The sequence below is a fragment of the Rhinatrema bivittatum genome, chromosome 7, assembly GCF_901001135.1.
Source record: "Rhinatrema bivittatum chromosome 7, aRhiBiv1.1, whole genome shotgun sequence".
NCBI classification, from domain to species: Eukaryota; Metazoa; Chordata; class Amphibia; order Gymnophiona; family Rhinatrematidae; genus Rhinatrema; species Rhinatrema bivittatum.
In genome coordinates, this window is record NC_042621.1 from 146,307,035 (window position 1) to 146,319,581 (window position 12,547).

Here is a 12,547-nt window from a genome sequence, read left to right on the forward strand (position 1 = left end):
GACCCTTGAGCCAAGATGAAGTTGGTGCCACCTATGGGGAGAGGCCCCAATAGGTCCTCATTGTTGGGAGGCAGATCCAGGTGATGGAGACCCAAGTGGACCTTTACCTATACCAGCCCTCATTCCCCCTGAGTTTGAGCCCTTGGGTGCCAGGGCCGGCAAGACTTAGGTTCAGGTCTCAGACGAAGATGATCCTTGAAGGCAGAAGGCAGAGGTGAAGTCAGGCGTTCCAGAGGTCAGGGCTGGTAGCAGGCAGGAGAATCCAGGAACAGGCCAGAGGTTAAGGCAGGTGGCTAGCAAGAAGAGTTGATGAGCAAGCAGATGGTCAGGGCAAGCGGCAGATGAAGCAGAATCCAGGGACGAACCAAGTAAATAACCAGAAGAACCAACCGAGGGAATGAGGAGCGGAGGCCGGAGAGGGACAAGGACCTGGAACAGACGAGGCAGGATCAGGAACAGGTGAGGCAGGATCAGGAACAGACAAAGCAACCAGCAGCTCTGAGGCAGAGCGAGACCTGTTGCTGAGGCATCTACAGTTTGCCAGGTCTGGGCTTAAATAGTCCCCTGGCTGTCATGTTATCACTGAGGGCCACAGGCATTTCCTGCCACTGGCCCTTTAAATGGGGGAAACGATGAGCGCACCTAGGGGGCCAGGCACAGACCGTGAGTCGGACGGTGTCCCTGCCACCATGAGGGGAGTCATGCGGTGGGAGCGAACCTGGAGGAAGCCTCCTGAGGACGCCAGTGGGGATTCCCCACCACAATGAGAGAGCCCCCAGAGGTCCCTGGAGCAGCGGCAGGAGGCGCTGGCCATCCAACACCATGGCAGGTAACATTTATCTGTCATATTTGATCAGCCTTAAGCATGTCTGAGGGGAGAAAATATTAAAAAATTCTCTGCGGAATCAGGAGCTAGCAGGGAGAGCAGCCACCTGCAGTTAGTGCATCCCGTGACCTAACTGTAAAATAATTTAAAGTTAAAAATACTTTATAATCATTTTGACTATTGGATATGTGACTAAAGATAACATTCTTTGACTTTTCCCATGCCCACACTCAACTGTAAACAATGTAGTACCACAATGGAAACAGGAAATGTTGCTCAGAATTGGAGAGTGGTAGATGCTCTTCCTCTTCATAGGAGTGGTAATAGGAAGGAGGTGGGAAATTGCAGGTTGGTTAGCCTCACTTCTGGTTAGCTTCCCCCACCTCAGCGCTCCCCATTGCCAACAGCTGTTGCTTTTCCCTCAATTACTGCCGCAATCCAACACTGCCCGGCAGCTCCCTCCTACAGCGTTGGCTGCCCCAGCTCTTGTGGGTTTCTGGCTGTTTTGGGCCCTTTTTCCACTGCATTGCCTCTCCTCCTCAATGGGACTCCTTCATCCCCACAGCCAACATCACAACTTCCTTGTGGCTCCACAAACAGGCCCACTCCCTCTCACCAGGTCAACATACTGTTTCTTGGCATCTGTCTACCACTGCCACTGTCTCTCAATGCGGCCCTCTGCCCTGGGAAGCTTTGACACACCTACAGAATCCTCCATCAGACTGCCAACACCTCAAGGGCCCTGGTATTTTAATGTATTTATTTTTTTGCCCCTCTACACAAGCACACACACAAGTTAAGTATTTTCAAAAGCAGAATATGCACATTCTTTACAAAATACCTATCTTTTTGCAAAGCTCAAGGTTATTATATGCCCATATTATAATTATTATGTATGTAAAATAAAGTCATACAATTTTAAAAGATTGGGCAGAGAAAGTATGAGTTTTCTTGAATTACAATTATACATGCATACTGATATATTTGCACATATTTTTGGGACAGACATGAGTTGTATTTTATACACTGTGTGGCTCCTGAGACCCTTTATATGTGCATTTGATGACTTATACAGATTATTGGAAACTGGGCTTTAATTTCAAACTTTGTCCCCAACCCCAGCCCCAATAATACTTCCCCTTACTGTGGGTAAAATTAAGCAATTTGCATTTTTACTTGCATGATGAGTGGGCAATTTTCAAAAAGACCATTTCCATGGATAAAGCACAGTTTTACCTGAAGAAAGGGCTTTGAAAATTACCCTACCTATGTATAAGTATTATTATTTGCATTATTACTGCAACCTTCTAATTTTGCAGTGCTTGTGGAATAAAACATTTATTTTGTATTGCTTTTGGTGTACCTCTACACAGAGAAAAGGACATTCTAATTTACATATCACAACATATCTTGTTATAGGCAAACATGCATGCAATCTGATATATATAGATATAGATAGATATGAACCTTTGGGACTTATTTACTAAGCTGCAACATAGCAGTAATGCACATTATCAATCAATAAAGTGCATTATTTCCAGATTAATATGCATTATTTGCATCCAATGCATGAAATGTAAGGATTTCACAGCTTAGTTAAGAAAAAAAAACAATCAGGTGCAGTGTGAGGTAAAAAGAAAACAGCTGTGTCATTTACAAATGCATACTACAAGTAGTGGGTCTTGCAGAAAAATCTTTGAATACTGCACTACTCAGAAAATTAACTGCATCTCAAGAGGTGTTAACTTACTGCAGAACGTGGCTAGGTTAATATTCCTGATGATGCTCCCTGGGCCCAGGCCTGGAATTTTCCTTAAGAATCAGAGGCAGTTGTCTCTGGCACGAAAATTTCAAGGGCACCATGCACCAGCAGCCTGATATCACTAGCAACCACTTGAAAAGGTTCTTCCCACTGAGCACAAATAATTTGCTGAAGTGCTTCGTAGCTGGTAGTCCAAAAAAATGTGTGACTCCCGACTTCCCTTTGCATCCTACCTACTTCTGTAGTGCCGGACTGGTCAGAGCGCCAACACTCTGGCAGCAAGCATGCGGATATGATGGTGCAGCACTGGCCGAAACAGTAACTCAAGAGATGTTGCACGAGGGCTGCAGAGTGACGTTTGCAGCTGCTACTTGCTCTTTCGTCGCTTGTCACAAGTGCAAAATTAAATTTTAACCTAGATATCGTTATCCTTTTAGTCATTATACTCCGTAACAGTAACTACGCGGACTCAGTTCTTGGCATAAAATTGGCCGCAGCTTTTATTTAAACATAACATAATAACTTTTTACAGGATACCCGAGCCGGCAGTGTGTTCTGTTGCTGCCCGCCGCCTAGACTAAGCAAGGCAGCCTGACGATGAGGGCCCCCCACCTTGTTCCCGAGCAAGGGGGTCATTGCCTTATACGCCTCCCGGTGTCCACGGCTACCCCGCCGTCCTGTGATGACACCAGCACCAGGTGTATTCCGCCTGCACCGGCCCGGGTACCTGCCCGCCCCCAGTCAGCTGCGACAATACTCTAAAAACCAACATGCATACATGAAAAACAGGCTGGCTAACACAGATAAATATCTGATCATATGAGAGAACAAAGTGGGTGGGTGGGTTTAGTCTTGTTCAGAGATCTAAAAAGGATCGCTTACCGCGTGTCGCGGCCCTTTAAAAGGGCAGTGAGCGTCATCAAAGGGCGCCGATGGCGCCTCCTTATGACGTCACAATCCCCTCCCGGGGCTGGTCCCTGAATTTTTACCTGTCGCTGCTGGCTGCCGGTGAGTGGGCATGCGATCGCCCCCCCCCCCCAACCCACCCCCTCCTCCTGGTTCACCACCCCCCCCCCCCCTCTGCTTTCTCCTTCGCCAGCAAGCTTCCGTCACGGGTGGGCTCCGGGAAATTGTCTCGGGCCCACCTTTTTCTTCTTGCAAGTTCAGTCAGACAGAGCCTGATACACTGGTTCCTGATCTTTCTCATAAAATTATCCTCTACTCAATTGCTGTGGAGGGTGTTCTGTCATGCTCCAACTTAAGCAGTTTATTCATCCATAAACACAGCAACAATGTTGGCTTTGTTATTCACTATCTGCTCTGACATTTTAGTGATTATACTAGTTTATGTCCTTATCAACTTATTTATATAAGCAAAATCAAACATGCTTTTTGAATCAGACTTACAGAGCACTGAAGCTGTTTATCGAACAAGAGACTTCAGGCATTATTGGTATCTGAATTTGGATCACTGAGACGTTTTATACCATGCCATGTCCCTTTAAACCCACACAGTGTTGACCGCGACAGGTCGTTATACAGATTGGAACAAAAGTGGATTTTCACCTCAAAATCAGTGGAACCGGATGGATTAAATTTAGAAATCGAATGGGGTCACTTTTATGAAGGCATATTTAGTTTTCAAAAGAACTTTTTTGACAGCATGAATTCAGATCATTGAGATGTTTTATTTATTTATTTATGTATTTAAAGATTCTTGTATACGATCATTCATAATATACATCACAATGGTTTACATGTTACTAAATCATAAAATCATATTAAAATATATAAAAGGTACAATAAAATATGATAAAAAATAAAATTGTTTTGTACTGGATTCTGTCCCTTTAAATCTATGCAGTTGTGACTGTGCTAGGTTGTTATAAATTTTGGAGGAAAAGCATATTTTCACATTAAAATTTGTTAAACCAGATGGATTAAATCCAGAACTTGAGTGGGGGATACCTATATAAAAATATAGTATATTTAGTTAATTCTTTTGGCATCAATTTGCAATAAAAGTTTGTGATTTATGTATTGGCTGCTAGAGTTGTCACTCATGGTTAGTGTTTGATTTAAAACTGAGCATTACATGCAAGCTATGCTTAGCTAGTTTGGAAATGTTTGTAGACTTGCTGAGCCACAGATAACATTGTTTTTATTGTTCCTAAGAGGATCTCAGTAAGTGTGCACAATATTAATATTTACTTATTTTCCTTCTCTTTTTCAAATTTAGAATAGCCCTGGTGCAGCTCACCCATGAAACGTTGGTCATTTTGGCGTTTTTGAGTTTGTCAAGAAAAGTCTGAGCAGTTTTGGGGAATTTTCTTTCTCCATTTGAGAGATAAGTTTGTTACAATAGAAAAGTTTTAAAAAAAAGTGTTTCCCTGTTTTGAATGACAAGCAAAATTTTGTCAGTTCTATGTATTGCCCTTGAATGACGAGGGTGGGGGTGGGGTGGGATGGGATGGGGATTGAGGTTTTTAAGAATGGACTCTCTTTGATCAGTTTGGGCTTTGATTTCACATATGCCACACAATGAGATTTAAGTACTTGGATTGGCAATATATGAAACAACTAGAATATATAGGAAAGTTTTCACTATAACAACCTTTTAGACCTGTAGTTCTTCTAGATATGGGAAGCCAGATAAAATCAGATAGTGAAATGATGTTTGAGGAAGCTCCCTGGAGACCTAAAAGCAAGGTGTTGTTTTGTTTTTTTTCTTGTCTTAGTTTCTTGAGATGGAGTTAGACAAATGATGAGTGAGAAAACTTATTGAGAAACATTTTTAAGTAATATTATTGAAAACAATTTCTTGATTTTTATATAATTGAAGATACAAATAATCTTTTTGAAGGTTTTTCTGACCGAAGATTAGGTTATCAAGTCTTTATTCAAGTCTTGGAGGTCTATATTATTAGCCATTTTTAATATAACTGGTCTGAATAATTTTAATTCTTATTTCTATTAATGGTCACTGAATGTTATATGTTCAGTTACTGTTGATCTATCCTAATAGTGAGGTCTCATGTCTAAATGATCTTCAGAGATGATCATTTACTAAGAAATTCAAATTCAGCATTTTTCCTTATATAATGTGTCTGACTGTGTGTGTGTGTCTGTCTGTCTGTCTGGAGTGGTGGGGGAGGCTGTATGTGCCTCTGAAACACCAATCTTAAAAGGAAATCACTACTGGAGCAATTGTTGCAGACTTCATTGCACTGCATGCCTTTTGGGTTTCTCAATTAATATCTGAGGGGTGAGTCTGAAAATGTGCCTGTTTATTTTCTATACTTGTCATTAAATCAGGTATTAGAAATTGAATGGATAAGGATGTGCAGGTACTGTATGAATTGTCCAGCTTTCCTTTGTTTATAGTTTTATAAATGTAGAACTCCCAGATCTGTTTGGGAATATTCAAGTAAGCTTTGGAATGGGTAATAGAAATATAAAGTGGCCTCCCAGGGGTAGTGGTAGAGGTAAAGACAGCATGAGAATTCAAGAAAACTCGGAATAAACACAGAGGACCATTAGCTGTGAAGAAGAGAGAAGAAAGACAGAGATCAACCTGGCAAACTGGATAATCCTTGTGGTCTTTATCTCCCATCATATTCTATTTTCGTACATATTTGTAGGGGTACTTTCATTAAGGAGTTTTTGTTTGGGTTAGATTTCTGGATCAGTTTATTATTTTGTTTGATTTGTTTAGGGAGGTTCAGAAGGGGTTATTACAACAATTTGATCAAAATTGCTACAAATATCCAAATTCTTATTCATGAAGAAAGTTCCAAATTCCTTACAATTAGGGACAAGGTAATTGTTATTACAACCATTATCAATTTTAACAGACGTTAAACATTTAAAGACATGACATATTTCAGAAATTGTTCCCAATAAAGCAAATTCTCATTGAATAATAATGCTTTTTTTGTGGTAGCTATCTTGGAAAGGTAAGCGGCTAGTTTTTGATAGTAAATAGTTTGTAAGATATTTAAGTGATTCTTTTCCCATTGGTGCTCAGTGTGCTGTAACTGCTGTTTCATAAATCTCAGGCTAGCAGAGTGCCAAGGAACACATTTACAGGGTTATTTTTCAAATCGTGTTAGGGCATTATTGCAGCCATTAGGGCCCTAAAGCCCGCGATAACACCATAACCCATGAGCTATTTTTCACATCTCGTGATGTGAATGCAAATTTTGAAAATGTATTCAAAGCGGAGGAGTTTGGGTGGGGTTTCTGAAAATAAGGGGTGTTTAATATTGCGAACGACATAACTATACCATTTTTCCTAGCATTAAGCTGTGCGATATGCCCAAAACGGGATTTGCAATAAATATCGCAAATCCTGTTTCAGGCAGGAGAGGGGAGAAGGAGTGGAGTGGAGTAGAGAGAGAGAGAGAGTGTCTCTGAGTAGGGATGTGAATCGTGTCCTCGATCGTCTTAACGATCGATTTCGGCTGGGAGGGGGAGGGAATTGTATTGTTGCCGTTTGGGGGGGTAAAATATCGTGAAAAATCGTGAAAAATCGTGAAAAATCTAAAAATCTAAAAATCGCAAAACCGGCACATTAAAACCCCCTAAAACCCACCCCCGACCCTTTAAATTAAATCCCCCACCCTCCCGAACCCCCCCCAAATGAGTTAAATAACCTGCGGGTCCAGCGGCGGTCCGGAACGGCAGCGGTCCGGAATGGGCTCCTGCTCCTGAATCTTGTTGTCTTCAGCCGGCGCCATTTTCCAAAATGGCGCCGAAAAATGGCGGCGGCCATAGACGAACACGATTGGACGGCAGGAGGTCCTTCCGGACCCCCGCTGGACTTTTGGCAAGTCTCGTGGGGGTCAGGAGGCCCCCCACAAGCTGGCCAAAAGTTCCTGGAGGTCCAGCGGGGGTCAGGGAGCGATTTCCCACCGCGAATCGTTTTCGTATGGAAAATGGCGCCGGCAGGAGATCGACTGCAGGAGGTCGTTCAGCGAGGGTTCCGGCGCCTCGCTGAACAACCTCCTGCAGTCGATCTCCTGCCGGCGCCATTTTCCGTACGAAAACGATTCGCGGCGGGAAATCGCTCCCTGACCCCCGCTGGACCTCCAGGAACTTTTGGCCAGCTTGTGGGGGGCCTCCTGACCCCCACGAGACTTGCCAAAAGTCCAGCGGGGGTCCGGAAGGACCTCCTGCCGTCCAATCGTGTTCGTCTATGGCCGCCGCCATTTTTCGGCGCCATTTTGGAAAATGGCGCCGGCTGAAGACAACAAGATTCAGGAGCAGGAGCCCGTTCCGGACCGCTGCCGTTCCGGACCGCCGCTGGACCCGCAGGTTATTTAACTCATTTGGGGGGGGGTTCGGGAGGGTGGGGGATTTAATTTAAAGGGTCGGGGGTGGGTTTTAGGGGGTTTTAGTGTGCCGGCTCACGATTCTAACGATTTATAACGATAAATCGTTAGAATCTCTATTGTATTGTGTTCCATAACGGTTTAAGACGATATTAAAATTATCGGACGATAATTTTAATCGTCCTAAAACGATTCACATCCCTATCTCTGAGGTGGCACACATTTTAGGCAACTAGGAGGGTCAACTAGTAACTCAAGGTGAGGTTTTGGTGGTCGTCTAGGGTTTGGGGGCCAGTTTTATATGCACAATCAGAGGTATGAACAGCACAGCACATAACATAAGAACGTAAGAATTGCCATACTGGGTCAGACCAAGGGTCCATCAATCCCAATATCCTGTTTCCAACAGTGGCCAATCCAAGTCACAATTACCTGGCAAGTACCCAAATATTTAATAAATCACAAGCTACTATTGCTTATTAATTAATAGCAGTTTATGGATTTTTCCTATAGGAACTTATCCAAACCTTTTTTAAACCCAGTTACATCAGTGAACATTTGATGTGATTTGGAATGAGGCAAGGAAAACAAAGATGATATTTCTACAATGTACGCTCACCCTAGCTTGATAGCACCTAGGTAGAGTGAACATTGAGCTAGGCTGAGAGTATATTATAGAAATCTTATCTTTGTGTTCATTTCCTCATTCCAAATCAAATCAAATGTACACTGATCTGTGCTATGCTGTTCATACCTCTGACTGTGCATGTAAAACTGGCCCCCAAACTCTAGACCACCACCAAAACCTCACCTTGAATTACTAGTTGACCTGCCTATAGTGGTATAAATATTTGCCTAATATGAGAGCCTTATAAAGATATCTTTCTCTTTCTCTCCCTCTCTCTCATATGAAATAAACTTAACACATTGCAGTAATTAAAAATTGCCATAAACACATCCCTTTTTTTTTTTTCATGCAAAAATTCCAGGGCTAAGATTGTTTACTTAAAAAGGTGTATATTAAGTTCAATTTCTCTAATGTATTACCAATCATTAAATCAGGGTTAATTCTAACAATTGTGGTATTAAAGCTGGCAAGCTGCCATTAGTACATCAGTGTCAATTAGGGATGCATTTGTCCTGGTTTGGGGAGCCCGAAACCCGAAGGAATTTTTTCCAATTTTCAGGAAAAATTTGTTTTTGCGTTCAGTGCACACTAATGAAAAAATGTTAGCACTCACCAATGGGAGTTAGTGTGCACTAAAACAAAATTTGGGTCTTCCTGAATTTTAAAGGCCCAAACCACGGGAAATACAAAATTTCCCGCGGCGGGACGAAAATGAAGCCCGAACCAATAGGTTCAGGCTTCACACATCCCTAGTGTCAATATGACCACACTTTGTGATCTGATGGTTTATGGGAAGGTTTAAAAGAACAAACCATCACTAACAAGTAGGGGTCAGACCAAGGGATTATAGAGTGCTTAATTTGTACTGAATCTTGGATAAAGTATCTTGAGTTGATGTTCATATCTATGTGTTGGAATCTTACTTAAACTGCTGATCTTAATCCATCTGTGATAATGTAGTCAGCAAAATTTCTGATGTGGCGGATGATGGAATCTGATTGACATGAGTATTAAAATCACCAAGGACAATTGTGTGTTTTGGGTCTAGCTTCATTGATGTTAAGAATTCAATCAAAGGAGACATATCTTGCAGTAAACAACCAGGAGGACAATAAATTAAACAGAAATTAACTCCAGCTGTGGAAATTAACATTATTTCAAATGGAGAAATACATTCTATACTGACATGACTAGGTTTAAAACAACTTTTTAGGATAGCCATCAGCTGGTTGGGTTGAGACTGAGAGAAGACAGTACCCTGGAGGACATATATGATTTAGTATTACTGTATCTGAATCTAATAACCATGTTTCTGTTAAACATTAACACTCTGGAGATTCAGAGTGTAGTATATCATAGATTAAAGGAATTTTCTGCTTTATAACTTGAATATTTAGTAGTAACAATGTTAAGGTAGATAAGAGATTAAAAATTTGGAAGATGTAATACTTGCAAGAATAAGATTATAAACATTTCTGGAGAGCATATATGCATGCATGTTATAAAATAGACTGCATGTACATGTGCGCACTATTTTAAGTGGGCGCGTGCCTATGAGCACAAATGTCACTTTTACCTCGTAAGTGGGGGAATTTTAGTAGACACGTGCGCCAATGCCATTTCCAGTTTTCCCAGATCATTCCAATTCATCCAGGTAAGGGAAACTTCCAAACCCACCTAGTTTAATAGCCTCCCATTTCCCCTGTTAGCCACTACCTTTAAAACCTTGCCAATCTATTTTATTTTTCTTTATTTTATTACTTTCACGTCCTCCGTAGCAGAAGTAAAGTTAAGCAGCAGGGGTCTCCAGCAAGCACCTGTGTGCGTAAGTTTTTGTGTTCAAATTTAATATGAAATCCAGGAATGCACGTCCTTCCCAGACCACACCCATTCCCCATTTCAGAACTTTTCATTTGTGTGCATAGCGGGAGATACACGTGTCCACGGGCACCTATTAAAATCTGTTTGGCGCATGCTGGCCAAACATATTCGCATATCTTCCAGCTTTGGCGCACATCCGGCTTTTAAAATTCACCTTTTAATGAACCTGTGAAAGACTCAGAAAAAACTCAGCAGACATGAAGGGGTGCATAAAGAAGCATGCTCCTTTGTCGCTCTCCTTCATATGCGCGACAAATACGTGTGCCACCCCCTAGGCATATGGTGCCTTCAGCATTGCTTTGGAATTCTTAAAACCCCACAGGATGGAACAACACTGAGCGCAGGAGCAGAGATGGAGCCCAAATTAGAGTTTGGGCAATTGCTAGTTTGATCAATGAGCAAGAGCAGCTGGTAGGCAGAGATAGTAATAACCAGTCTGGCATAAACTCAGTACTCATAAAGCCCCACAGTAATGACATCAGGGATTGTGGACCAACTGGCCCAAGCCACAGGATGGAATGACGCTGATGGCAGGAGCAGAGATGGAGCTCAACTTAGAGTCCTGGGCAATCACTAGGTGGATCAAGGAGGGAGCATAGCTGGTAGCCCCTTACAATCCTTGCTTACACTTCCTTCCCAGCACAACCCAGAGGAAGAGCAATGCTTCAAGTTGCATCCTCCCCCTCTGCTTCCAATGGCTACTGTTGTGCTTTGAACCACATAGGACACCTTAGTGCTGAACAGTTCAAAGCATGTCACTCAAGCAGGAAATAGAGGGAGGGGATGCAATTTGAAATACAGTATTGCAGTTTTGAGGATCACACTGGGGTGAGAGGTGTAGCAATGGGACTTATACATTGGATTGCCACCAACCCTGCTTCATCTACTGACATTGACAGCCTGGCTCCAGTCTCCCACAGTGATTCTGCACTGAATAGTGAATTCCACAGGAAGAGCCAGATTTTTCCTTCCTTCCTGTGGTTGCAGAATTGTGGGAGACCAGGGGCCCTGTTAGTCTCCAGCTGCAAACAAAAAGGTGAATTTTAAAAAGCCATCACACACCAAAACCAGGAGATATACGCACAAGTCGGGCTTGCACGTGCCAAGCGTATTTTATAAGCTGCCGGGATATCTATGTGCATGCCGCTGCGTGCACAAAGAACAGGTTTCCAAAAAAGGGGTGGGGAGTGGGCGTGGGATGGGTGGGCTGTTAATATTCCTGCTTTTACCATTCAATTTGTGCGTACATACTTATGCACACTGGCATGCACCAGGGTCCCCTGCCATGCAACTTTACTTCTGCTATGGATGATGTATGTATTAAAACAATAAAAGCTAGGCAAGTCAGTGGGGTTTTAAGTGCTGGGGCTAACAGGGGGTAAAGGAGGCTATTATACTAGGGGGGGAGGGTGTTGAAGTCCTAGTCCTTACCTGGGAGAACTGGGAATGAACTGGGAAAACTGGTAATAGCGTTGGCACACTTGTCTCTTAAAATCCCCCCACTTATGCAGTAGAGGCGGGATTTGCGGTGCACATTTAAAATGGAGCACACATGTACGTGTGACCAGGCTATTTTATAACGTGTACATATATGCATGTCTATTATAAAATGACTGCGTGCCTGGGTGCACTGTCAAAGTGAATCTCCATCTTTTCTGGAAGCAGGTTTTTCAAGCTATTTTTAAAGCTTGCAGATTGTGCTGTTCTATATTCATATTTTGTGTTTAAAATGCTGACAATGATTTGTGAATGATAATCTCAGATTTACTGGGCTTCTGGTAATGGGAAAGGAGGAGAAGGGCAGGCACATAAGGGCTTTTTTCAACAAAACTCTTTTTCTGTTATAAACTAAAGATGAGACAAATAACCTAGCAACAGCTAGAACAGAATTGCTTTCCTGTCAAAATTCTGGGAGTATGCATTATTCTGGTCTGCAAGAAAAACACTTTGAAAATTAACTATAGTTTTCTTTGGAGTATCACATCTTCACAAGCAAGGCAACAGTCATGAGAACTGGTTAAAATTCACAATTTGAAAATGCTACTGTAAAACGTTCTGATTCCACAAAGCTGGAGATTGATTCTCAGCTATTTAGAATCACTTAGAATAATTTTCAG